The following is a 27,950-nucleotide window of genomic DNA, read 5'->3' as shown; positions in this document are numbered from 1 at the left end:
ATATTAGTTCCCCGACCAGGGATCGAACCTGAGTCCCCTGAATTGGAAGGTGGATTCTTAACCACTGGACCACCAGGGAAGTCCCCTCAGCTTAGCTTTAAATCCTTGTTGAGGATCTGTTGTAGTAACAAGGTTAACCACAGGCTTAAGTAGGGTGACAGTTGAATAGTTCTTAGGAAAGTTTTTGCTTTGTTTGATGAGCAGTAATCTGAACAAAACTTCAGTGTCAGTAAGAGTTAACCTTTTGAAGATTTTAAAGTACTGGATGTGGTGGCCTTGGTATACTCCTGAGTGAGGATGAGAGGGTGCAAGGATGAGGTTGGGAAATGCAAGTGGAACTCTCTTCTGCTGTATGCCTCTGCTGGAAGCAGGAAGGGTTGACTTAGTCTTATCCGTAAATGACAAGGTATCAGGGCTGGGGCTGTGTGCTGGTGCTACTTTTCCAGGTTCTTTGTGATTAGGGAAGATGAGGGCTTTCCCAGGTCCCAGCGCTGCCCCTTTCCAATTAGTGTGTTTGTCTGGGTATAGAAAACACCTAGGCCACCTTTTATTGGGAAATATTGAGGTTTTTACTGACTCCATGTATGTATGTATTTATGGGATTGTATTGTTTAGAACTTTTCACTTTGTTTTAAAGAAGGAAATCAACAAATTCAAACTTCATGGAACCCAGAGCCAGTACCGCTATTGGGGTGGTTTTGGTGGAGGCCTGTGGACTGATTGGCTCCATTGGAGGTATTTGCTGGTTGTTCTTTAGGATAAGACAGTGACTGGGTTTAGGATTATAGGATGATTTGACAGTCACTTGACAAGAGTCAAGAAAGTTCTGGGGCCTTCTGATTGTAATAATTCCTAATGTCCTCTTGAAAGATCGTTATTAAATTGCAGTGACATGAGAGTAGATGGTAGGTAAAACAGAAAAACTAAGGACCTTGGAAGTGGATAGCTAGGGTTCCTGAATATAATTTCTAAGAACCCTGGGGCCAGGTGAAGTAGCTTATTTTTCTTTCATAGGTAATTGATGGCTTCTGCATTCTTGCTGCTACTGCTGTTATCTGTTACTTCACCACTGGACATTGTAGTAGTCTTCTTACTTGGCCTCCTTGCTGCCATTTGCTCTCTTTTCCAGTCTGTCTTAGTCTGCACAGGCTGCCATAACAAAATACCACAGACTGGATGGCTTAAACAGCAGCAATTTATTTTCCAACAGTTCTGGAGGCTGGAAGTCTAAGATCAGGGTACCAGAGTTGTCAGGTTCTGATGTCAACTCTTCCTGGCTTACGGGCTGCCTTTTTGCTGTGTTCTCACATAGCCTTTCCTCAGTGTGTGAGTGAGAGGGGATAAGGGAGAGAGAACTCTCTGGTGTCCTTTCTTACAAGGGCACTAATGCCATCACAGGGGCCCCAGCCTCATGACCTCATTTAACCCTAATTACCTATCAAAGGCCTCATCTCCAAATATGGGCTTCAGTAGATGAATTTTGGGGGGACCCAAATGTTTAGTCCAAAACACAATCCTCATATCTTTAAAACATCTTTCACCTGTGGTTTTTCTCAAGAGTCTACATGTGTTCCCTATTGGCTATCAAAACAAACAGAAGTCCTACCTTGGCATTTAAGTTCTTTAATAATCTGATAGGAACTTACTTTAGCCAGTTTTATACTCACTACTCCCTAGTCTGAATTGTATGGTTCAGTTGCACTGTTCTTTACCTGACCTCCTGCCTCTAGTTATTCTTTTCTTACAAACTGGAATATTTACTTGCCATTTTTGTGCCATTTGAGCCCCCTTTCCTTTATGAAATCTTTTCCAGCCATTTCAGGTCATAATTTTGTAAAAATATGGCTTCCAGATTTTTAAAGGACTCTTGGGTAAAGGAAAGTACTTGTTCTTGTTTGCTCCTGAAGGCAAAGCTAAAGCCAATAAGGCAGTTATGGCCAGCAGATTTTGAGTCCAGCCAGTTATTGTAGCTGGACAGCTAATGGGTTAACACTGTAAGGTTTAAAAGAAGACTGAAGCCTGCTTCTTGTGAATATTGAACAAAGGATTTCTGTTTTAGAATACTCTCATTAAAAAAAAAAAAATATATATATATTTATATATATATATCTCTTAGATTGTATGTTTTCTGAAAGCAAAGATAGTGTTTTACACTTGTATTTCTGCAAAGTACCCTACTTTAAGGTCAAACACCTGGTGAATGACTATATTTAGGTTTGGGGATGTGTGATAGATTGCTGGAAAGAGAGATTAAATTCCCTAAATTAAATTTCTTAGATTAAATATCCTAAATTGCATTTTTATTTCCTAATATCAGCTGCATGGTGAAGTTTTAAGGAAGCACTGAACTGTGTGTATTAGCTGTCTGGAGACCTGTGGTGTTCATTTATTAGCATGTTCCACCTGTTCTCGTACTTCTTCTGAAAAGATCTTAGCGCATCCAAGACCCTACATTAAACATCAAGGATGAGCAGGAAGTGGCCAAGTGGTAAAGCCACTGAGGTTGTATGTGAATACAGCTGCCTCTCCTGAACCACAGCTAGCCCTAGCTCTGAAGAGCAAACTCTTCCATAGTGTTTTCTTTTCACAGGGTGTGTGCCATTTTTGTTCTTTAGTAATGTCATATTGTGGGGAGGATGACTTTTCTGATACTGGCCTTGATTGGGTAGAGGAACTCTGTTGTATGAGGGCCGTAGGAACCATTTTACCACAGTTTGGAAACCACTAGATGGCCAAAACCTTGGAAGTGATACTTTTCCTACAGTAACCTAGATTTTTGCCAGTTGGGTTGAACCACAGAAGAAGAGAGGTTATATGGTCTAGCATTATAATAGATGTGGGGAAACATCTATAAGAGCAGAAAAAGATAATCTTATTTAATGGAACTGAGTCTATTCACCTGCTTAATTTCTGGTGGAAGGGTGAACCATCATTTTTTTTTTTTTTTTTTTTTTTTTTTGCTGTACACGGGCCTCTCACTGTTGTGGCCTCTCCCGTTGCGGAGCACAGGCTCCGGAATCGCAGGCTCAGCGGCCATGGCTCACGGGCCCAGCCGCTCCGCGGCATGTGGGATCTTCCTGAACCGGGGCACGAACCCGTGTCCCCTGCATCAGCAGGCAGACTCTCAACCACTGCGCCACCAGGGAAGCCCCTGGACCATCATCTTTTATTGAATGCTTTTAAAGTCATCCTCAGATTTTTGGGCCAAAAGCTGCTTTTGTCGACTGTAGAAAATACATTGTCTTTTGAAATTGGGTTGCAAATCTCAACATGAAGTCTTTGGAAATTGTGTTTTTTATCTTTTCTTTTTCTTAAGCCAGGAATTGAGTTGACCCTTGTATGTGGAATTTGGAAAAATTTTGTTCTGAGGGAAACATTAATTGAAAGTTAAGGAGTTTTGTTAGGAGAGATCTAGGGGTATATCAGTTTAGAGATGTGACCTTTGTGATAAAGATGATAAAAATTCTCATCTCAGTAATCTACCTCAGAACAAATATTGTCCATTGTAAGCTTCTCACTGACTTAAGACCACTTTATCTGAGATAGTGGCTGCTAGATTCTCAGTTCTTATATAGCTTACCCCGGAAATGTATAGAATATATTGCCTTGTGTAGTTTAACAGAGTGTTTATTTCAAACAGAAACTTTCATTGCTTGGAAACCTGCAGATTTCTGAGATGCCACCTTTACCGCCTAAGATTGATTTTTAGCTCCCTGAAAGTACCCGTTTGATCCCTGTGAAAGGAGCAGGTTTGCATTTATTCAGTGAGTCAAAGATGAGGTAATTGGTATTTTTATTATTTGAATGCAGGCTTTGTATTTTTGAATTTTGTGAAACAAAGCTGTGTTTGTAAACACATTTCAAAAATATAAATGACACTTTTTGGTGAAGATGTTCACTGAATAGCAAGAAAGTTCAGAAAAAAAGGAGCTTCTGTTAACATTTAATAATAATCTAACTGTTTTGATTGACTATCTCATTGATGTTTAAAGAGTACCTAATTTTTAGAACTTTTTGTATTGCAAATAATCCTCAGACTGGGTTGCGGTAGGAAAATATTTTTTTGGTTTCCAGTATTCCTATACTAGCTTGGAGTTTTCAACTGTTATCTTTGTTTAGAAGAATGTATCATAAGCAGTGTATTTTGATATAAAAATCATCTTGGGAAGCTCTAGGAAAGCATTTGTTTAGTGTTCCGAAGTAAGATGAACAAGTTGCTGTGATATTGGACCAATAACATAGGAATAGTTTGGTATGGCTCAGCTGGTTTAGATGTAAATAAACGGTGTAGAAGGGTTCAGGCAAAATCCAAAGTGGGTTTTCAGAGATTGTAAAAAGAAGCAGTTAATTTTATACTCCCCTCCAGTTTCTTCTTCTTTTAAAGGCTTGTTGGCTTTTGAATGAAATGGTCTGTTCTGATATGTAAGTGTTGTTTCCAGAGGAAGTGTATTTTTATCTATTTGTAGTGGTTTTCACTAACCTAGGTGACACTGGAGAGGAAAGTGTTAAATTTTAAATTAATTTTGAAAGCCTATATGTAAGTGCTGAAAATGTTTTCTTCTATTAACTATTTTTGAAAAATTATAAAAATACAAGCCAAAGCTAAAAAAAATCTGAATAGCATAGAAAGCTATATGGTGAAAAACAAAAGTTCTTCTCGTCATTACTTCCTGTTCCCCATCTCCATTCCCTTGGCAGAGATTTACTCTGTTCAGTTTCTTAGAGTTTTTCATGCATATGCAAGCGATACATAGCTCTTGTTTTTTACACAATAGGGAACAGCAGTTCTGCAGCTTAACCTTTTCACTTAACAAGAGAGGGTGAGTAGGGGATCACTATATAAAGGGCATTCTTGAGCCCGTATTTATTTTACTAGGATATTTTGATTTCCTAAAATACATGTAATGATTTGACCTGTTATAGAAAGTGACATAATTGTACAATACATATGACTTAATGAAGCTAAAAACCCTTTAGAAAACAAGCACTTAAATTAGTTTTATTGTAATAGAAACATTCAATAAGATATTAGTTCTTTATGTATAGGCCTTGTGCACAGGGCACGCTTTTACATGAATTCTTTAACATAATCTTTATAATAACTCTTTGAGGCAGATTTAGTTTTACTCCCTTTTTTGCAGATGAGGAAACAGGCTTAGGTGTTTGAGTAACAGCTACTAAGTGGTGGAATCAGATTTCAAAGGTGATCCTTACAGTTATGCAGCACTAGCTAGTTATTCAGATTATTTAAAGAAAAACTAGTCTCATGGACAGTTGTGTAATATCCTGTTATCAAATACCACAGTTATTTAATATTAAAATTTGGTGAAGTCGTCATTGTTAAAATGTGTTTGGTGGAGGGATTGGCTCTTCCTTGATTCTAAACCCAACAATGTATTAGCATCACCTGGGAGCTTTTAACAAATGCCCATTCCTGGATCCTGAGGAAAATACCCTTCTAATACCAGTTTGCTGAGTGATTTTTTTTTTTTTAATCATGAATGCATTGAAGTTTTATTAAATGCTTTCTTTGAATCCATTGAGATCATCAGATGGATTTCCTCCTTTGTTCTGTTCATGTAATAAATAACACTAATTGATTTTTTAATGCTAAATCAAGTTTGTGTTTCTGGAATAAATTCTACCTGGTCATAATGTATCATTTTCATATTACTGAATTTAATTTGTTAATATTTTTAAAGGATTTTTATATCTGTATTCATGACGGATATTGAGGTGTAGATTCTTTTTTGGGGGGGGTATGTGTCTTTTGTTTTGTCATCAGAGTCAGTCACGCTGGGCTCATCTAATGAATTAGGAAGTGTTTCCTTGCTCCTCTTCTATTTTCTGAGAGTGTGTAGAAGTGGTGTTGTCTTCCTTAGGTATATAACAATTCACCAATGAGACCTTCTAGGCCTAGTGTTTTCTATATAAAAAGGTTTTAAATTGTGATTAATTTCTTTAGTTGAGTTAAGGCCATTCAGGTTTTCTGTTTCTTTTTTTTTCTTTCCTCTTTTTTTTTCTCTTTTTTTCTCTCTTTTTTTTTCTGTTTCTTCTTGAATCAATTTTTGTAATGTGTGTCTTGCAAGGAATTTGTCCATTTCATTTGTTATTGAATTTATTGGTCTAACACTATTCATTTTTTTTCAGATAAAATATTATAGGTTTATTTAAAACATAATTCTTACCTTGAGTATACAAAATACAAATTCCACAAAATGTTCATTTTTTTACTTTGTAGTTTACAGATATACAAAATAGAAGTTTGCTTAAATTTATATTACATATTTATTAAGGCAAGGAACTATATAGAAAAAAAATTTGTTCTGCTTAAGGCATACTTTGGAATAAACCATCACATCTGAAACCACAGTGCATGACAGACTGTGTGCATAAAAACGTTAAAGTAAACCAGGTGTATTTACCTGACTTAGGTCATAAATGTAGACTGGAAGACAAAAATAGATTTTCCTTGTCAAAGTATGCAGCAGTTTGAGAACTTTGGCCTCGTTTGGTACCTTTAGAACCAAGACTCACCAAACACCATCGTTTAGGCTATTAAAACACATTTTCTGTACCTGAATTTCTTCCTCTTCTTCTAAGATCATAGTAATGGCTTTTAGAAGGCAAAGAGAAGACGAGGTGATCTTTATGCTTATATTGCATCGAAACAATTCAAGGGATTCTGGTCTTCCCTCCCTTCAACTCAGGGATCTAATTTATACCCTGATATCCACAACATCCAGTCACCTCCTTGGCATTTTCTAAGTCCAGGAATATATGATCAAGTTGGATTTAGAATTGGAATGATAGAAGATCCAGTCATAGACCCCATCTGTTCTTTGTTGTTTGGTTTCCTCATGTCTCCAGATTATCCATTCACAAGTTGACTTGTTGGGAACTTGACCATGGTTGTAGTGCTTTCAAGCTGGGTTCCCCCCCCCACCGGGAAGACAGTGTGAAAGGCAAAAAATACGGAATTCTCGCCTGGCAGTGTGGGTCATATCCACTGTTTTGGGATTTAAAAGTGCATCTTCATGTTGTTAGGCGAGGTGGTCCGACCTCGAAAATGCCTGGTCGCACTTCTGGCACTGAAAGGGGCGGTGCCCTGTGTGTTGGCGGTAGTGCCCGGTCAGTTCACCTGAGTGGGCAGATTTCTACCCGCAGCCTGTAAGGTTTTTCACCTGTGTGGGTTTGCAGGTGTGCCTTGAGATGAGAACTCTTTGGGTAGGTTTTGCCGCAGCCTGCGTAATCACGGGTGTGAGTGGCCGTCCTTTTCTGGGGCCACGACCTTCTCCCCCTCTTTGGCTGGGGCTCCTCTGGCCTGCAGGAACTGGATGGCATGAGCTCTTGGTAATGGAGCGGTGGGACCTGCAGCTGCATCTCGTCGGGCAGGAAGGGAGGGTAGTTAGGCCCGGGGTGGGGATGGAAGCCTGGGGGTAGCAGCAGGGCAGGATGGCAGTCCCTGCTGCTCAGCAGTTCCTCTGCACCCAGGGTCGGGGTGGTCCTGCTGGGGAGCTGCCGCCCCAGGGGAAAGTCATGCGCAGGCAGCCGGTGGCCATTGCTGAGAGGGCGTCCAGTGCCCAAGTGGGCATCAAGGGGCCGACTGACGGTGCACAAGGAGACAGCCTCCTGCTCGATCTTGGGACACATGCGCGCCAGCCTGCTGCTGTAGGGCGCCACCACCACTGGGTGGCTGCCGTCCAGGCTGCCTTTGCTAACACTGATGACCCACGGGTTGTCATACTCGCTGCCAGGGACACTCAGTGACACCTTCAACACAAACTTGCCCATCGGCCCGCCACCTGGCGGCTGCGGCTGCTGCAGCGGAATGTACACTGGGTCCAGTTCGGGCCTCAGAAGCTAGGTCACGAAGCCGCCGGAGGGGCTCATGTCGTTGATGTCTACCAGGTTGAAGGGAGCTGTTGAAGGGGGTGCAGACTCCCGGCCATAGAAGAGGCCGCCGCTTGTGTTGCCCGGCGCCACGCCTGGGTCGCCCCTGATCTAACACTATTCATAATATTCTATTATCCTTTTATTGCGTTGGATATGTAGTCATGTTTCACCTTTCCCTCTCGATATTGGTAATTGTGCCTTTTCTCTTTTTTCTTAATTAGTCTTATGAGAGAGTTTGTATTTATCCGTATATTTTCCATTTACATCATTCTTCATTCCTTTGTGTATATCAGGTTTTCTGTTTTGTCTCATTTTTCTTCTGCCTGAAGCATTTTAAAAATTTCTTATCGTATAGAATGCAGACAGTGAATTCTCTTTATTTTTGCTGCCCTAAAAAGTTTTTATTTTGCCTTTATTTTGGAAGGGTATTTTTGCTGGATATAGAATTATGTTGACTTTTTTCTTTTGATAATTTAAACATGTCTCTCTATTGTGTGTGGTTTTTTTTTCTTTTTTGGGTTTCATTGTTTTTCATAAGTCTGCAATAATTCTTCTTTGTTCTTTTCTACGTAATAGTTTTTCCCTTTGGCTGGTTTTAAAAGTTCCTGTTTTCAGTAATTTGGTTTTAAGATTTCTATGCCTGTATGTATGTGTGTTTGTTTGATATATATATGTTTACAGTTGAAACACTTTAGTCATTGTATCTTCAAATGTTTTTCCCTCACAGACTCCAATTACAATTATGTTGGTTCTTTTGATGTTATTCCACAGGTTACGGAGGTTCTATTATTGTTTTTCAGCCTTCTTTCTCTTTACAGTTCAATTTTAATAGTTTCTATTATTGTGTCCTCAAGCTAAGGATCTTTTCTTTTGCAGTGTCTAATCTATTCATCCTATCCAGTAAATTTTTCATTTCAGATACTGTATTTTATTTCTAGAACTCCTTTTGTTTTTGGTCTTGCATCTCTTCACAATGTTCCTGGTTTTCTTTAAATCAGTGAATAATTTGTAATAGCTGTTTTCAAGTCTTTGTTTGCTAATATCTTTGTATTCTAGGCTTATTTGTATTGACAGATTTTTCTTCTGGTTATGGGTCACTTTTTTTTTTTTTGCGTCTGCACATGTCTGGTAAATTTTGATTAAATTCTGAACATTTTGAATCTTACACTGTTGAGTGGATTTTGTTGTCTTTTATTTTTAAAATTTATTTATTTATTTATTTATTTGCTGCGTTGGGTCTTCATTGCTGCCTGGGGGCTTCCTCTAGTTGTGGCAGGCGGAGGCTACTCTTCATTGCGGCACACAGGCTTCTCATTGCGGTGGTTTCTCTTGTTGTGGAGCACGGGCTCTAGGCGCATGGACTGCAGTAGTTGTGGCATGTGGGCTCGGTAGTTGTGGCGTGTGGGCTCTAGAGCGCAGGCTCAGTTATTGTGGCCCGTGGACTTAGTTGCTCCATGGCATGTGGGATCTTCCTGGACCAGGGATCGAACCCATGTTCCCTTCATTGGCAGGCAGATTCCCAACCACTGCACCACCAGAGAAGTCCCTGTTGTCTTCTTTTAAATAATACAGGACTTTGTTATGTCAGGAGATTGAGTTACTAGAGGTGAACTCAGTCCCTTCAAGTGTCGCTTTTAAGCTTTGTTAGAGTGGGTATAGTGTAATTTTTATGCCAAGAATAGTTTTCCTTGTTACTAAGTCATAACCCTTCAGAGATATTTATTGAATTCCTTGAGTTTTCAATGTTTATGTTCCACTCTCACTGCTTCCAACTTTTAAGACATCTCCCAGTCCCATTTGAGCTCTGAGAGTTGTTGAACTTAAAATTCCTTGCTCATTTTTGCCTTCCTTTGCGCAGTTTTACCATATTGTGTGATTTGCTGTTAGTAGCATACTCAAGGGGACCCCATGAAGATTTCTGGAGCTCTTTTTCTATATAGCTTCCTCATCTGGATCTCTCCCCCACAAATTCCAGCTGCCTTTGCCTCCTCGAACTCTAGTCTTTATTCCTTCAACTCAGTGATACCACTCTGCTTGAGATCCCCTCCCTGCACAATGATCTGCAAATTGACTTTAGGCAGGAAACCAGGATGATGGTAGAATTCATGTAGTTTGTTTTCCTTTTCTCAGGGATCGTAGTCTTACATGGTTTGTTTTCCAGTATCTGGAAGCAGACATTTTGCATATATTTTCCAATTTTCTGATTGTTTGCAGTGACAGATTAAGTTCAGTCACAGTTACTATGTCATGGTTGAAATCAGAAGTCCCCTTTTCTTCTTAGGAAGGTAAATGTGGCTAGTAGAAAATGTGTAACAGAGAGAGTGGAGGCAGGGTTCTTGAATGAGAGCAGTATTCATGAAGTCAGGACAACCATGTACGGTCAGGTGTTACACTGCATTGTGAGTGATACCCTTAAGGTGTGTGGTGCACAGCTTAAATGACAGCTTTGCATGTAGCAGCGCTTAGTGAGGATACAAGTGAGAACATGTAGATGTGGAATTGATGGGACCTTCTCTCTCTTTTTTTTTTTTAATTTTCAGTACTTTATTTGTTCTTAAAAAGAAAAAATAATAAAAGGAAATCAGAGAAGGAAACTGTTCCAAATCCATGCCAATTTGGGGACATCCAAGAGTAGAAAATTAACTTAAACAATATTCACTGTTTAGTCATTGAGATGGCACCTCTTCTTAATTGAGTTTGTAGTGTGAGGTGAAGTGAGCCATTGGAGGTGATGTCAAGGTTTTTATTTTATATGATTTATTTATGACTATGGAGGTGAATAAGCCTTATTCACAAGGATTTTGTGAGGCTTAAATGTGCATATGAAAATGCTTTCCAAATGACAAAGGAGTATACAGTTTGAAGTGTTGTGTATTGCTGAAGTCTACCCTCTGGGGACTTCCCTGGTGGTCCAGTGGTAAAGAATCCGCCTTGCAATGCAGGGGATGCGGGTTCGATCCCTCGTCAGAGAACTAAGATCCCACATGCCCCGCGGGGCAACTAATAAGCTCATGTGCCACAACTATTGAGCTTGTGTGCATCAACTAGAGAGCCCACATGCCACAAACTATAGAGCCCACTCACTCTGGAACTCGCGTGCCATAACTACAGAGCCCATGCCCCTGGAACCTGTGCACCACAACTAGAGAAGAGAAAACCTGCACACCACAACTAGAGAGAAGCCTGCGCACCAGGACGAAGGCCACGCTCCCCAGCGAAAGATGCTGCATGCCTCAACAAAGATCCCAGGTGTTGCAACTAAGACCCAACGTAGCCAAAAATAAATAAAACTTTAAAAAATATATCATTCACAGTAGTGTCAGATGCTTCACCTTCAACAACAATAACAACAACAACAAAAAAACAAAGTCTGTCCTCTGGATCTCTGCAGAAAAGCCTACATGATGCCCTCGTGTCATAAGTGACCTGAAAACGTTACTGTAACTCCAAAATATCAGAATTCATATACAAAGAGGAATTTTTTTTCCTTTCTTTGAAGAATTTAGTCTAGTATATGAGAGTTTCTTAGTCTCAGGGTAATCTGTGTAGACAGACCTTTAAAAAAATCCCTTTACTTCAGAAGAGACTGTTAAGACAAACTGGAGTGAATACCAGTGGAGTAGTAAACACTTTTTGTAAGTTGAGAAGATAAAACATTGTTTTCAATGATGCAGTCACCTCAGAATGAAGATGAAGACTGAAGTTTATGATGGAGTCAGCTCAGAGGTCATAGCCAAAAGTGCAGAAGTAACAGCAGTTTTTGAGGCCTTTATAGAAGATTAACATGTTCCATTATCACAAGCATTAGCACCCCATTTTACCTTCCTACATTTTCCTTTGCACTCATCCTTCTATATTATTAGAGGGAAAAGAATGCTTACACTTTTCCATGGTCAGGACATGGAAAGTTGTATGAAAAGTCCCACTTTTTCCCCAGTGAAATCATCATCTATAAGAAATGGACAAGGCCCAAATACAGATTACTTCTAAGTGAGTTGATTTTCTCTGCCTGATTTCTCTTGATTCCAGCCAGATTTTGTTGGTGACAATGTGTGAGAGAAAATTTCCTGATTTCGTGACTTCCAGAAAAGGTCATTTTCACAGCATTCTGAAAAGGCAAAAGCAGTTGTTAACGTTTAAAAATATAGTTGAAATCCTTGATTTTGTCTTTATTCATTCTATTCAATTATTTTAGATATCTATGTTTTTGGGTGTTCTGGGCTATTTATTTCATTGACTGTTGCATTATACTGTACCCTAATTAAACATAATTTGTGTATTTCTACATATGTTAATATGATTATGAATACTTATTAATACACAGTTTTGTTATCTCAATATTTTTTGAAAGGTATCTGCCAAAAAGCATCATAAACTCACTCTTCTAATTATTAAACCGGAATGTAAATTTCTTTTGTTTTACTTTGTTTTATTCTGTAATTTATTCTAAGTACATAGAGCATTGTCTGTTACATACAGGAATTCAGTCATTTTATTGGATGAAAAATTAGAGATGTAAAACTCTATCTGCCAGAAGAAAAAGTTGCCTTGAAACTCAGTCAGGTATGAATTAAAAACACCTCTTGTAGGCGAGGATGATTTGACAATTTCCTTATCACATACACACATCAATTGTTGTGGTGTTTCTTTGTATAGAAAACAATGTAAGAAGACTTACGAAAAAATTCGTAAAAGATATGAGTTGTATGCTTTATTTAACCAACATTTATTCAGCATACACTTTGTGTCAGGCTCTGTGCTTGGTATGTGGGATTATAAAGGTGACATGGGTATAGTCTTCCTCCTGGAAGAGCTTGTAATTTGTTGGGGAAGACAGTCATGTGAACAGGTAAATAACAGTACAACCTGGAAAGTGCTTTAATAGAAATGATTAAAGTGTCACGAAGTAGAGGTTAAAACAGCTACTTCTGTCCAGAGAGTTGGTGCATCTTTTGCTGGTGTACTAGGTGAAGGCATGGTGAGTGGGAAGACTGGGTAAGGGAGAGGCTTTAGATGTACTTTACAGTAGCCACTGGCAACATGTGACTAAACTTCTAGCAACTAGTTACAATAAATAGCACATATTTAAAGTATAAAGTTTAATAGGAAACTATCACCACAATCAAGATAATGAACATGTATATCCCTTTCTAAAATTTTCTCATGCCCATTTGTATATCTTTTCTGCCTAGATTAGTTTTCATTTTCTAGAGTTTTTAAATAAATAAAACCACACAGAATGTCCTTTTTGTCTGGCTTCTTTCACTCAGCATAATTATTTTGAGATTTATCCATGTATCAATAGTTTATTCTTTTTTATTGCTTAATGGTAATTCCTATACCACAATTTGTCCCTTGTCCTGTTGATGGGTACTTGGGTTATGTCCAATTTCTGATTATTACAAAAAAGCTCTTATGACCATTCTTAAACAAGTATTTGTGTGGATATTTATATGGTAGATATCTGTAAGCTTAAGAAAGTGCCAAACACTTTTTCCACAGTAGTTATCTAATTTTACATTCCTACTTGGAGTATATGAGTTTCGGTCCCTCTACATCCTTGTATGGATACACTTGGTATGGTCATTGTTTTAAAATTTAGCCATTCTAATAGGTGTGTGGTGGTATCTTGTGTTTTTTTTTTTTTTTTTAAATAAATTTATTTATTTTTGTCTGCGTTGGGTCTTTGTTGCTGCGCGCAGGCTTTAGTCGCGGCGAGCGGGAACTACTCTTTGTTGTGGCGCACGAGCTTCTTATTGTGGTGGCTCCTCTTGTTGCGGAGCATGGGCTATAGGCGTGTGAGCTTCAGTGGTTGTGGCATGCAGGCTCAGTAGTTGTGGCACTCGGGCTTGGTTGCTCCGCGGCATGTGGGGTCTTCCCGGACCAGGGCTTGAACCCATGTACCCAGCATTGGCAGGTGGATTCTTAACCAGTGCACCACCAGCGAAGTCCCTCTCATTGTGGTTTTAATACATATTTTCCTAATTACTAATGACATTGAGCATCTTTTCATGTGCTTACTTGCCATCTTTTATCTTGTTTGGTGAAGGATCTTCACATTTAAGTCTATTTTTAAATAAGATTATTTTCTTATTACTGAGTTTTGAGATTGCTTTAAATAATCTGGGTGCAAGTCCTTTATGAAATGTGATTTATGGATATTTTCACCCACTTTCTGGGTGGTTTTTTTTCGTTCTCTTGAGTATGTTTTGAAGAGTAATAGTTTTTATTTTTGATGAGATTCAGTTTTTCAAGTTACTGTTTCACGGATTGTCCTTCTGGTATTGTGATCTAAGAAATCATAACCTAACCAATGGTCACAAAAGTTTTCCCTTGTATTTACTTCTGCAACTTTTAAAATTTGGTTTTACATATAGGTCTGTGATCCATTTTGAGTTTGTTATTTAATATGGTATGAGGTATGGATTTGAAGTTCATTTCTTTGTATATGATTTTCAACTGTTAAAGCACCATTTGTTGAAAAGATTATTCATTCTCAAATGAATTCATTTGCATGTTTATAAAAAATTTTCCATATATTTATGTGTCCTTTTTCTGTGCTTTATAGTGTTTCTGTTGATCTTTGGCTGTTTTTATGCAATACCACACTTGTTTGATTACTGCAGCTTTGTAATATGTCTTGAAATCAGGTAGTGTTACTGTTCTAAATTTGTTCTTTTATAGTGTTTGGTTATTTTAGGTCCTCTGCATTTTCATATACATTTTAGTACTGTTGTGTCAATTGCTACAGAAGAAAAGCCTTCTGGGATTTTGACTGGGATTGCTTTAAATCCACAGATAAGTTTGGAGAGAAATGACATCTTGACAATATCAATCAAGTTTTCTGACCCTATGGGAAGATAATATAATTTTGTTTATTTAGATCATTTTAGTTTCTCTGAGCAATATTTTATAGTGATCTCTATATAGGTCTCTCACATATATTATTAGATTTATAAGTATTTCATACTTCTTGATGTTATATATAGTATTGTTTTTATTTTATTTTGTTATTTTTTTAAAAGACTTTAAAAATTATTTTATTTATTTATTTTTGGCTGCGTTGGGTCTTTGTTGCTATGCACGGGCTTTCTCTAGTTGTAGTGAGCGGGGGCTACTCTTCATTTTGGTGCGTGGGCTTCTCATTGTGGTGCATTCTCTTATTGTGGAGCATGGGCTGTAGGCACACAGGCTTCAGTAGTTGTGGCTTACGGGCTCTAGAGCGCAGGCTCAGTAGTTGTGGTCCACGGGCCTAGTTGCTCAGTGGCATGTGGGGGTCTTCCTGGACCAGGGCTCGAACCCGTGTCCCCTGCATTGGCAGGCGGATTCTTCATCACTGTGCCACCAGGGAAGCTCCTATGGTATTGTTTTTAAAATTCAATTTCTGATTGTTAGTTACCAGTATATAGAAATATAATTGAGTTTTGTGTGTTGACATTTTGTCCTGCACAGATTTTTAAAACTTATTAATTCCAGTACTTTTTTGTAGATTCCATTCTATAGAGATATTCTGTTGATGGTCATGTAGTCTGTGAGTGAAGTCTCTTTTACTTCTTGGTTTCTAATCTGGATGCCTTATTATTATTATTTTTTTTCTTTTCTGATTGTACTTTATTGCAACTAGTATAATTTTGAATGGAAGTGGTGAGAACAGAACAACTTGATTTGTTTTGGATCTTAGAGGAAAAGTATTTAGTCTTTTACCATTAAGTGTGATGTTAGCTGTAGGCTTTAATGTAGTGCCATTTATTAGACTGAGGAAGTTTCCTTCTGTTAAAACTTCTGAGAGATTTTTCCAGGAATGGACGTTGGGTTTGCCTTATGCTTTTTTTTGATCTATAGAGATGATCACATGGCTTTTCTTTTTAAATTTGTTACTATATGCAGGAGTTACAGTGATTGATTTTTTTATTGTTAAACCAAGTTGCGTTATGTAGATAAGCCCCATGTGGTCATGAAGAATTAATCTTTTTATATGTTGTTGGAATTTGTTAAAATTTCTTCACATGTTCATGAACATAGGTAGTTTTCTTTTCTCCTAATGTCTTTTTGTCTGATTTTGACACCGGGTTAATGCTGGATTCATAGAATAAGCTGGGCAGTATTCCCTCTTTTTAAATTTTCTAGAAGAGTTTGTGTATAATTGATATTATCTCTCCCTTAAATATTTGTTGTTACCAGTGAAACCATCTGGGTCTGGAGATTGTTTTTGTTGTAAGATTTTTAACTAAAAATTCAGCTACTTGGATGATTGATTTCTTCTTGTTTAAACTTTGGTAGTTTGTACTTCTCAAAGAATTTGTTTATGTCATTTAAGTTGTTGAATGAGGAATTTGTTTATGTCATTTAAGTTGTTGAATGTAAGTTGTTTATGTCATTTAAGTTGTTGAAATAGAGTTCATAATATTTGCTTATTATCCTTTTAATATCTGTAGAATTTGTAGTAATGTCACTGTTCTTATTCTTGATATTGCTAATTCGTTTCTTCTTTCTTTTTTCCCTTGATCACTCTGACTAAAAGTATATTAGTTTTACTGATCTTCTCAAAGAGCCAGCTTTGGATTCAGTGGTTTTCTTTATTTTATTTTCTCATTTCTTTGATTTCTGGTGTGATTTTATTATTTGCTTTCTCTTTATTTCAGGTGTAATTTTTTCTTTTTAAATTTTAGATTTTGAAGTCATTAATTTGAGACTTTTCTTATTCTCTAATAGAGGTCGTTAGTGCTATAAATTCTCCCCTTTCCTCAAGTACTCCTTTAGTAACATTTCACAAATTTTGATATGAGTAGTTATTTTCATTTAGGTTAAATATTTTCTGATATCTCTTTGATTTCTTCTTTGACCCATGAATTATTTAGAAGTGGTTGTTATTCAGTTTACAAATATTTGGGGAGAATATCATTTTAGGGATATTTCTGTTGCTGATTTCTAGTTTAATTCCATTACGGTCAGAGAACGTACTTTGTATGAATTGAGCCCTTTTAAATGTACTGAGTCTTGTTTTATGGCCTGGAATATGGTTTGACTTGGCAGATGTTCTTCTACTGTTGGTTGGTGGAGTGTTTTCTAAATCAGATCATTTTGGTTTACAGTATTGTTCAGGTCTTTTATATCCTTTCTGATTTTCTTTTAGGTTGATTTACCAGTTGTTGAGAGAGGGGAATTGAAATCTCTGACTAGAGTTGTGAGTGTTTTATTTATCCTTGCAGTTATATTAGTTTGTATACACATATTTTGAAGCTCTATTATTATATGCATTAATGTTTAGGATTTTTATATCCTCTTGATGAGTTGACTGCTTTATCATGAAATGGCCTCCTTTATCCCTGTTAATATTCTTTGCTCATAAATTTACTTTACGTGATATTAATAAATATACTTCAGCTTTCTTTTGATGTGTTAGCATTGTATACTTTTTCCTTATTTTTGTTTTTAACTTTGTTCTATTTAAAGTGCCTTTATTTTAGGCAGCATGTACATTGAGTTTTGCATTTTTACCCAGTCTGAAATCTTTGGTTTTAAACTGGAAATTTTAATGTGGTGTTTGATATGGTTAGAGTTAAAAGCATCGTCTTGCTGTTTGTTTTCTGTTGATATTTATCTCACATGTTCTTTGTTCTTCTTCTTCTGCCTTCTTTTTAGGATAAATTGAGTATTTTTATGATTCTATTTTGTATTCTTTGTCACCTTATTAGGAAAAACTTTTTGTTGTTAATTTACTGGCTGTGTTAGGATTTATAGTATACATTTTCAACTTATCTTAATGTACCTTAAGGGATACCATGTCATTTCATGTATAGTTCAAGCACCTTACCATAGTGTACATCCATTTCTCCCATCCCAGCTTTTGTGTTATTGTTGCCATACATTTTACTTTTACATATGTAATAAATCCAACACCAGATCCTTGTTATTTTTGTTTAATCCATCATCTTTTAAAGATATTTAAATAATAAAAACCCATATACATTTATTAAGTTACCATTCCCATTGCTCTTTATTTCTTAGTATAGATCTGCATTTCCATCTGGCATCATTTTCCTTGTGTTTGAAGAACTTTAATATTTCTCACAGTGGAGATCTGTTGTTAGTGAATTCCTTTCAGCTTTTGCATGTCTCAAAAATTCTTGAGTAGTTCTTTGTTTTTAAGAAAGTATTTTTGCTAGGTATAGAATTCTAGATGGGTAGCTTTTTCTTTCAGCATTTCAAAGATTTGCTCCAGTGTCGTCTTGTTTTTATAATTTCCAATGTGGAATCTAATGTCATTTTTGTTTCTCTCTATGTAATGTGTATCTTTTTTCTCTGTTTGCTTTTAAGATTAAAAAAAGTGACTGGCTTTGAGCAATTTGATTATGATATGACTTGGTGTATGCATGTCTTCATGTTTCTTTTGCCTGGTATTTGTTGAACTTCTTTGATCTGTGAGTTTATAATTTTCATCAAATTGGGGCATATTTTGGAAACTTTCTTCAGAAAATTTACTGTGCCCCCTCACCTTCAGAAACTCCAATTATATGGGGAAGGACTCTTGGACTTGTGCCACAGCTCACTTCATTAAAAAAAAATCCTCTTTTCTCTTTGTGTTTAATATTGGATTGTTCTGCTATGTCTTCAAGTTTACTACCTTTTCTTCTGCCATGTTTAATCTTCCATCAATCTTGTTCTGTGTAATTTTCATCTCATACAGTATAGTTTTCATCTCCAGATGCTTGATTTGTGTCTTTTTTTTTTTAAGCTTTTAAAAATTTATTTATTTTTGGCTGCTTTGGGTCTTTGTTGCTGTGTGTGGGCTCTCTCTAGTTGTGGCGAGCGGGGGCTACTCTTTGTTGTGGTGCGCGGGCTTCTCATTGTGGTGGCTTCTCGTTGTGGAGCACAGGCTGTAGGTGCGCGGGCTTCAGTAGTTGTGGCACGCAGGCTCAGTAGTTGTGGCACATGCGCTTAGTTGCTCCGGGACACGTGGGATTGTCCCAGATCAGGGCTTGAACCTGTGTCCCCTGCATTGGCAAGCAGATTCTTAACCACCGTGCCACCGGGGAAGTCCCTGATTTGTGTCTTCTTATATCTTCCACATCTCTAAACTTTCTGAACACATGGAATAGTTATAGTAACTGATCTAATATCCTGGTTGGTTGGTTCTTACATCTGTGTCAGTTGTGGTTGGAGTCAGTTGATCTTTCCCCTCTCTGTATGGTTTGTACCTTTTTGCTTCTTTGTATGGCTAGTAATTTTTTATTAGTTTTCAGATTTTATTGTGATTTTACCTTGCTGGATGCTGTATATTTTTATATTACTAAAACTATTCTTGAACTTTGTTCTGGATGTAGTTAAGTTACTTTGAAACATCTTAATCCTTTTTGGTATTTTTAAGATTTGTTAGGTGGGTCCAGAGTAGTGCTTGGGCTGGGGCTGATTATTCCTCACTACTGAGAGAATCTGTTTTATGTATTCTACCAGTGCCTCAAGACTCATGAAATTTTTCAGTCTCGCTGCTGGGAGCAGATACTATTACTGGCCCTGTGCTTGACACTTTTTATCTTTTGGGGTTATTCTTTCTCCAACTTTAGGTAGTTTCCTTACATGCATGTGCTGATCATTACGCAAGGGGAACCCTCTTGCAGGAGTTTGCTTGATCTCAGTGCTGCTCTCTGGCTTTCCGTCCTGCTTATTCTGTGAGGTCCATGTTATGAATTCACTGCGTCTATCAGTCTCCACCTTCACATCCCCCTAGTACCTCTGCTTGGGAACTTTCTCACGTCAGTAAGTTTGATCATTTGTAGGGCTCATCTGATTTGTTTCTTGACTCTCAAAGATCACTGTCCTTTGTCGCCTGTTGTCCAGTGTCTTGAAAATTGTTGTCATTTATTTTCTCTGTTTTATGCTTTTTTTCAGGCACAAGTGTAAATGCAGTCCCTATTATTGCCTATGACTCTGTCTTTACTGGAAACAGAACTTCTGCCTGTTTATATTTAAATTAGTTTTTTTGTTTATTTTTAATAATTATTTTCTTTATTATTATTATTTTTGGATGTGTTGGGTCTTAATTGCGGCCCGTGGGATCTTCGTTGAGGCATGTGGGATCTTTTTTGTTGTGGCACGTGCTCTCTTCATTTCTGCGCTCGGGCTTCTCTCTAGTTGCAGCGTGAGGGTTTTCTCCCTCTAGTTGTGGCCTGCAGGCTCGAGGGCACGTGGGCTCTGTAGTTGTGCGCAGGCTCCAGAGCGTGTGGGCTCTGTAGTTTGTGGCATGCAGGCTCTCTCGTTGAGGCGTGTGAGCTCAGTAGTTGTGGCGCATCGGCTTAGTTGCCCTGTGGTGTGTGGGATCTTAGTTCCCCAACCAGGGATTGAACCCATGTCCCCTGCATTGCAAGGCAGATTCTTTACCACTGGACCACTGGGGAGGTCCCTAAATTAGTTTTAAAAAATAAAATTCGTTTCCTCAGTTGCACTAGCCACATTCTAAGTACTTAGTAGCCACATATATCTAGTGGCTACGATATTGGAGAGTACAAGTATAGAATATTTCCATCATTGTAGAAAGTTCTGTTGGACTGTACTTCACTAGGCCGTGTATTGTTACATTGGGTTGGCCAAAAAGTTCGTTTGGGTTTTTCTGTAAGATGTTACAGAAAAACCCAAACGAACTTTTTGGCCAACCCAATATGTAGTGTGCTTATATATGTAATAGAAGCTCATATAAAAAGTGTAATTAGATTTATGTTTTGTTTTTGCCATAAATATAATAAAGTTTATGTTTAAGTTAACCTTATATATTTCTGTTTACACAAAGGCATCTAGCTTGTTAATTTTGAGTTAACCAAATTTATATAACTTATATAGTGGATTGTGAAACTGGGACTGGGTTTCAACTTCATTGCTCTTTTCTCTGCATTATAGCATGGTGAGAAATTTCTGGCTTGTTGTATCATGTCTTATTTTGAATTGTTTGTTTCTTGTGGCACTTATTCTGATTGATAATGTTCTGGACCCTTTGTATTCACAGGCCTAAGACAGTGCCTGGCATGCAGTAGGTGCTTAAATACTAGTTTATTCAAAAAATATTTATACACTTACTTGAGCCTGACATTCTGTATGGGATATAAGACTAATTTCTGTTGCAAACCTAATAGACTATGAATATGCATTCATCCATAGAGAGACTACAACACCCTAAAAGTAGAATGAACCTATGTCCTGAAAACTTAAACTAGATTTCCAGTCATTCTACCTGGTGAGATGTGGAGTGGCATAGCTGATCTCACTTACAATCTAACAAAAAATAGTGCTGCCCTTTCTTCAGTGAATGTCGGAGCTATTTCATGTAGAGAGCAATGTCCAACAGTTAAATAAGAACTCTTGAAGAGTATCTATGAATGTTAGTTAACTAGCTGGCTTCATGAAATATGGAAGCGAGAATCCAGCTTTTATAGGAGAAATACCTTCCATACTTAGGAAACCAATTTTCTTCAGTCCAATCTATTGTAAATTGAGAAATTGGGGACAGTTTAGTCAATATTTAAGTTTCTTGTTTTGACTTGGCTGTTTAATCTACTTAATTGTTAAGAAAGAATTTCATATTCAAGTATCAAATGCTTATGCTATTACATGGTTAGTTATGCTTGTTACTATTTAATACAATTGTTTAAAAACAGGTCATGTCATGCTTTGGTGATGCAAGCAAATACTGAATAGATGTTCACAGGCATTTGTTTCAGTTAACTTTGGTCTTAAAAAGAAATAGGATTATTATTCAGTTTTTTGACATGACAAAATTAATCTGAAAAATCAAAATAAATAACTACTATAAAATAGAGTGTATATCTCTTTTACAAATGAAATCACTATCTCTGAGTTATAAAGTTTGAAAATGCATTTGTCAGATATGTAATTTATTTGTATTCTGACTTATCTAAAAAAGAATTTGAGTTGGACATATTCACTTGCTAGAGAAAGGAAATGATTAAAATTTCCTAACTGGTACACATTTACTCTTTTAATAGTCATTTTATTAATAATAACTGCATTTTAGAATTTGGTTTGGGTCATTTTTGCAATAAAGTTCTGTTTTAAGTAATTTCAGAAGTCTTTACAAATGCATGGAGCAAAATTTAGACTTTCAGAGATTTGCTCTGAGATTTAAGGTATTTTAGTAGCTATATTCAAAAGTACTTTTGTTAACCAAAGCTATATTGTTGTGCCTTATCCTAATTCTCTGAGATATAAGCTAATTTTTGAGATTAGATCAAACCATTAGTTCAGTAAATAAGTACTTTATGTTCAACACTGTGCTAAGTGCTTTGAGGATAATAAAGATGTATTGGATGTGGCAGTGTAGCTTTATATATCTAACAGAAGAGAGAATATGTATACTATACTAAGAATACAAATATAAACATTTTTGGATTCTTATAGACATGTTTTAGAAAAAAACCTATAAAAAAAACTCAGTGAGTAAATGGGCTAACATGACTGTCTTTTCCCCCTTATGTATCTAACCTTATTGTTAAAATAAAAACCACTAGTACAAGACTCAATAGTTAAATTTGTATAAGCAGTCTCAGAATCTTACGGTACATTGTATGGTATGGCACAGTACAGTTAAACAGGTAGTATTGTGTACATAGTGCCATTAGATATGTGGGGAATGAATGCTTGTGAAAACTGTTCTTCTTGAGGCTTTGTATCAGTAACTAACTTACACTTTCCATCATTTTCAAAGTGCAGATCGTTACCCATTAATGGGTTAAGAAATCACTTTAGTGGATCTCAGAGAGCATGATTAAGACATGGAACAGTATCACATGCACTTAGAGGATTGTTTTTGTAAAATTAGTTTGTTATTTAAATATACATTTGTATACACTAGGTGATATAAAATGTATTTAACAGTGAGTGGATTGTGGTTTTTTTAAAAAAAATTGAAAGCCACAGCTTTAGTAGTTGGTTTTAGCTGTTTTCAGAGTGTCAGTTTCTCTTACTATTTTGTAAGGTGTGAAAATGATTGGATTTTCATATCTGATGTGATGGGTTTGCTGTTTGTTAATGCTGCTTTGCAAAATGCTAGGTACTGGGGTTTAAACTCCACTCCAGATTTTCCTGTATTTGATAACGGGTCTCTTACAACTTTTTTCGTTCTTAGTAGCCTTTAGTCTTTTGGGTCACTGACCTTTAACTCATGTTAGACAACTACCTTTAAAGAAAAAAGACAGCTTTATTGACATTGGAAGCAATAGACATTTTAATCCATATTAAGGACAATATCTCAGAAATATAAAGAGAGAAACTGGAATATAATTATATAAAAACAAAAACAAAAAAACACAGCATCAAGCAGGAGAAAATTCTTGCAGTTAATGATGTAACCTACCTGGGCCTCATTTTGAAAAGAAAGAGGAGGTTGTTACTAAATCTCTCAGGTTACTTTCTTATACAAATTTGGAACACTTGAGACATTTTTAACTCTCTTTCAGCTCTGGAATTCTACAATTATTTGGAATGATCCTATAAACAGCTTCACTTTCAGGAATTCAGAACCCCTAATGAAGTGGAAATGAATTGTGTTCACTAATATGTGTGCATTAAAATTACTTTACAAGAGTAAAGAGTCTGGACTGTTTGACAAAGTTGGTATAGAAAAATTAAATGCTCATAGCCTGTATATTGGAAAAAATATCTTAGAACTTTCCGTGAATTGAATGTGTCTTTGAAGCAGGTTGAGGCTAATTTTTTTTACCCTGTGTGGTAGGATCATTTTCTGAAATTGTAATGAAAATCAATTGCAAAAGATAATTCAGCATTTAAGTACTCTTTAACTTCCATTTTCTAGGAACACATATAGTTCTTAAAATGAGATTATTTTCAGAATCATAGCAGGTCATTGCTTTTATTGCTCTTTCACACTACTTGATTTTTGGATATGATTGTCATGGTCTTTGCTGTTAACTTGAAGACTACTACAGTATAGAAAACACAGCTTACTCGACTTGGGAATGTGGTGTGGTATAAGTTGAATAGAGATGAAAAAACAATTTCTTTAGGTCAGAAGTATTTTACATCTGGAAACATACCCTCGAACTCTGGCTGTAGTTTTTCCACATGTGTCATTTATTAGCAAATATATTTCTATGAAATTTTGACAGAGTGTTCTATGGAAATGGTTTTAGAGCCTCTACTCTTTCTTCCTAAGGAAAGCTTTAATTCTAGGCAGAATTTAGCTTTGTTTTGATAAGGTGTTAAATCTTCAGTCAGTGTAGGAGACATTCTTAACCAAAGTACTATGCCTGTACTGTTTTTATCTTTGCTTTAAATTTTTTTAGGAAAAGTGTTTTGAGCTATTTGAAAAGGGAGAAATCTTTGATCAAATTTGAGTTGGACTCAGTGTTTTATTTCATTGGCCTTCATGCTTTAGGACATCTGCTTTATAATATGAAAGAGGGTTCCCACTCTCAACCTGCCCTCCCTCTTTCTGGATGCATCTGTTTATTTTGAAGTAACCCTGGTTCTCTGTGAACTGTCAGGTACTGTTGATTCCTTGTATTAGAGCAAGTGAAAATTGGTATGGTTGTGACAGGATATATACCCTGTGTTTCAAGGAGGAATCAGCCAGAGTTTGAACATTGTTCATATATGTATGGTAGGGTGCCGCTAACTTGGTTCCCGGAGAACATGAGATTGCCATGGCAACAAAAGCTCTTTGAAGGCAGAAATCTTGGCAGAGTGGTTGGGTCTTTTGAAGTGCTGGGTGTTTTGATAGGAAAGGATCCAGTCAGCAATAAGCACACAACTGTCGGCCAGCAGTCAAGGAAAATAAGCATTTCGCTTTTAGCTTTAACTTGAGGGCAAATATATTTTGTTTCCCCCTCAATGCTAATCTTCCTTCAGAACAAATATTTACATGAGGTTTTCTTATCACATGTATGCTGTTTCGGGAATATAAATTTCCAAGCATGTGCTTTGTGATGTTTTGGCTGGCCTAAAATTGTCTCAATTTTTAATAAAATCATAGTTGTATAATGTGTTCTAATACTAATGGGTTCTGATATTAAAAGTAGAGTAGATAAAAATCAGTACAAAGTACTTAGTTCAGAATTTGGTATTGTTTAAGAACTAGTGAAAAACAAAAATAAATCCTTAAACTCCATGATCTGCCTACTGTTTTCAAGATCCTTATCTGACCAACTTTCTTTTTTTTCTCTCTCTCTGTTCTCCACTGTTAATCTCAACCTTCATCATGGTTTTGCTCTTGTGGATGTTCAGTCCTGCTTCTGGGCCATCACTCCTGCATAGCATGCCTTCTCATTTTTCTTTCCAAACACTACTCATCTCAGAATTTCCTTCTCAAGTTTCACTTTTGTTATTAAGCTTTCCCTGTCTACTGTAACCTCCAGGAATCTTTTCCTTCCCAAACTCTTGATTAGAATTTACATATTGAATCATTTATAGCTTAATATGATTTTACACATTTTTTTTGTTTATGTGTTTTGTGTTGTGGGTTGGACCAGTTTTTTTAGTAATAAGCTTTTTGTGGTCGGGAATTGTGCCCTCTTGTGTCTTATAATAAAGGACCAGACACATGGCTAGACTTAGTGAAATCTAATTCATTAATGGTTTTAATTTGAACTATGTTAATGTTCAGAACTTATGTTCAAATAATAGACTGTTTAGCTTTTTAATAGGTTGTATATATAGTCACCATAAACAATGTACTAGCTCGAGGATACTGTGTTATTTTTAATGCTTGTTCCCAGGGCTAATAATTTGTATAGATCTTTTCCCAACCACAATTCTTTTTTAAAAAAAATATTTATTTATTTATTTTGGCTGCACTGGGTCTTAGTTGCGGCACGTGGGATCTTCATTGTGGCATGTGGGATCTTCGTTGTGGCACGCAGGATCCTTTGTTGTGGCATGTGGGATCTTTTAGTTGCAGCATGTGGACTTCTTAGTTGCAGCATGTGGACTGTTAGTTGCCGGCAACCACAGTTCTTCATCTAAACTGAAGAACCCAGAAAATGATTTGGATGACTTTTCTTAGTTCTCCCAAGAATGATACATAGTTGGTATCATTCTTAATGCCTAGGAAGTGAATTGAGTACATTCAGTGAATGACTTAGGGTACTAGGGCTTAATTCTTATGTGGAACCACAGTTGAGAATGGGACATACATGTCATTTCTGTATTACACTCAGTTTCCTCATGTATGAATGACTAGCTTGAATCTTTCTATATGTTGATTTTGTTGTTCTTTTCTATTTCTTTTTCCAATATGCTGGTAAAAATTTTAAGGAAAGCCATTCCTGAGACCAGATGGAAGTTTTGCTATTTGGTTTATTAGAAGCTATTGAAATGATAGCCCAGTTTTAAGCAGCACTATTGTCTGCAGATGTAAAATACAATTCCCACTTTTTAGACTAGATCAATATAAAATAGGGAAATTTTGGGTATTATAAAAACTCTTAAAAGATTTTCTCCCTCTAATCTGTGACTGAAGAGGGGGGTAAAAAGCTACCTGCTGAATCAGGTATTTTAGGATTATTTTATTATTCTGTCTGAAAAAGAATCTATTAATTATTTGCATGCATTTTATACCTAGAAATGTTAAACTTCAACCTTTATTTTTAAAAGTAATTTTTCATTGAAGAAGTATCTAAAGTACATAATTAAGTTCAAAATTCACATTTAGCCCTTTGCTTTTGTTTACTGAACAGGTCTAGGGGAAATGCCTAGGGCCTTAGGGGAGTGCCAGTGTCCTTTGGGTCTGATAAAACTTTAGGGATAGTCATCATTCACAGGATAGTTATTAGTCCCTTAATATAGGTGGAGTAAAGAAGCTCTGTAGTTAATCATTATGGAAAATGCTTTGATGGTTAATGATTTACATATAGTTCTTTATTGTTTCTGATAGCATGAGTTGTATTTAGATGAATTTTCTTAAAAAAGTAATACTTTGTTTTAATTGTTTTGATTAAAATCTTTATAAAATGTATTATAAATTTTATTATTTTCTTAAAGCTTACCAAATGTCTATCTTTGTCAGGGTTACAGTCATGGATATTTGTTGTACTTTGCTCTAATAGAGTGATGGTGTATCGTATTATGATGAAGGTTGATAGGGTTGTTTGACTCTATGTGAATCTTTTCCTGATTACTGTATGTTTATATGTGGCATTTTAATATTTTATTTCCTTGTTACCTATAGTAATTTCTCAGTTTCTAACAGGACTAACCAAGTTTTGGCTTCTCTTATGTTGTAAAATCTTTATTTAGCTCTATAACCTAACCTGCTAAAAACGGACGTATGGTTAATGAGGTAAGTATTGTTAAAATCAGAGACTGTGTTGCTATTTGAAAATAGGCTTGGGAGTGATTTTCACCCCTCTTGTGGAGGAGAGCACATGGGCTTTGTTTAAACTCTTTTTCTGGGCTATTTCTCTCATTGTCTCTGGGTATAGTTGATTGCAGTCACTTGATATATGAGTATGAAATATATGGACTGTTGTCATTTCTCCTTCAGGTGACTTTGATATTAAAATTTTTTTAAACACTTTTTTTTTTCTCGTGTGGTAGCAAAATTTATTTGAAAAAGTATCAAAGTAAATGGTTTATATATATTAAATGTGTTTGAACATGAAATTTAAAGCCAGCCAATTGTGAATTAAAGGTATATCAAGTACTTATTAAATAATATAAATATTTTTGGCATAAATGGATTAAGTTGATTGAATATATAATTATTGATAGTGATATTGCTGCATTAAACTCTAATATGCTGTGATAAGGAACATTCTTTTGAATACATCCTAACCTGTCCTGATGTGAGGAAGCCTTTTCTGTAGATGTAAGGGGAAAAAAATTTAAATCATCCCTTTTGGTTATTGAGAGCGGAGACTGGGTTGATCAGTTAAATTCTTGTCAAGGACATTCATTGGTACTGGATGGAACATAGTTAGTTTACTAATATGTTGAGTTCTGTATAGTTCGTGAAACTCATGGTTCTTGTTTGAGCCTTTCTTTAACTCTGGCTTCCTCTCAGTCTTTTGTGCTTGTGAATCTGTCTAGTT

General features: G+C 36.4%; 1 protein-coding gene and 1 pseudogene across 9 annotated transcripts in view; one reads left to right on the top strand and one right to left on the bottom strand.

Moving 5' to 3' along the window:
• Positions 1–27,950, top strand: part of TCF12 (transcription factor 12) — a 380,655-nt gene that overhangs the window by 14,925 nt on the left and 337,780 nt on the right. The window lies entirely within an intron of this gene.
• LOC115802755 (Krueppel-like factor 4 pseudogene) overlaps positions 6,226–27,950 on the bottom strand; it is a 113,002-nt pseudogene continuing 91,277 nt past the window's right edge.

Source organism: Delphinapterus leucas, chromosome 2, assembly GCF_059928025.1.
Source record: "Delphinapterus leucas isolate spDelLeu-1000000601 "Yukka" chromosome 2, BTC_Dleu_Yukka2, whole genome shotgun sequence".
NCBI lineage: Eukaryota > Metazoa > Chordata > Mammalia > Artiodactyla > Monodontidae > Delphinapterus > Delphinapterus leucas.
Note: the sequence above shows the minus strand (reverse complement) of the source record. Positions and strands in the feature narration are given on the sequence as shown.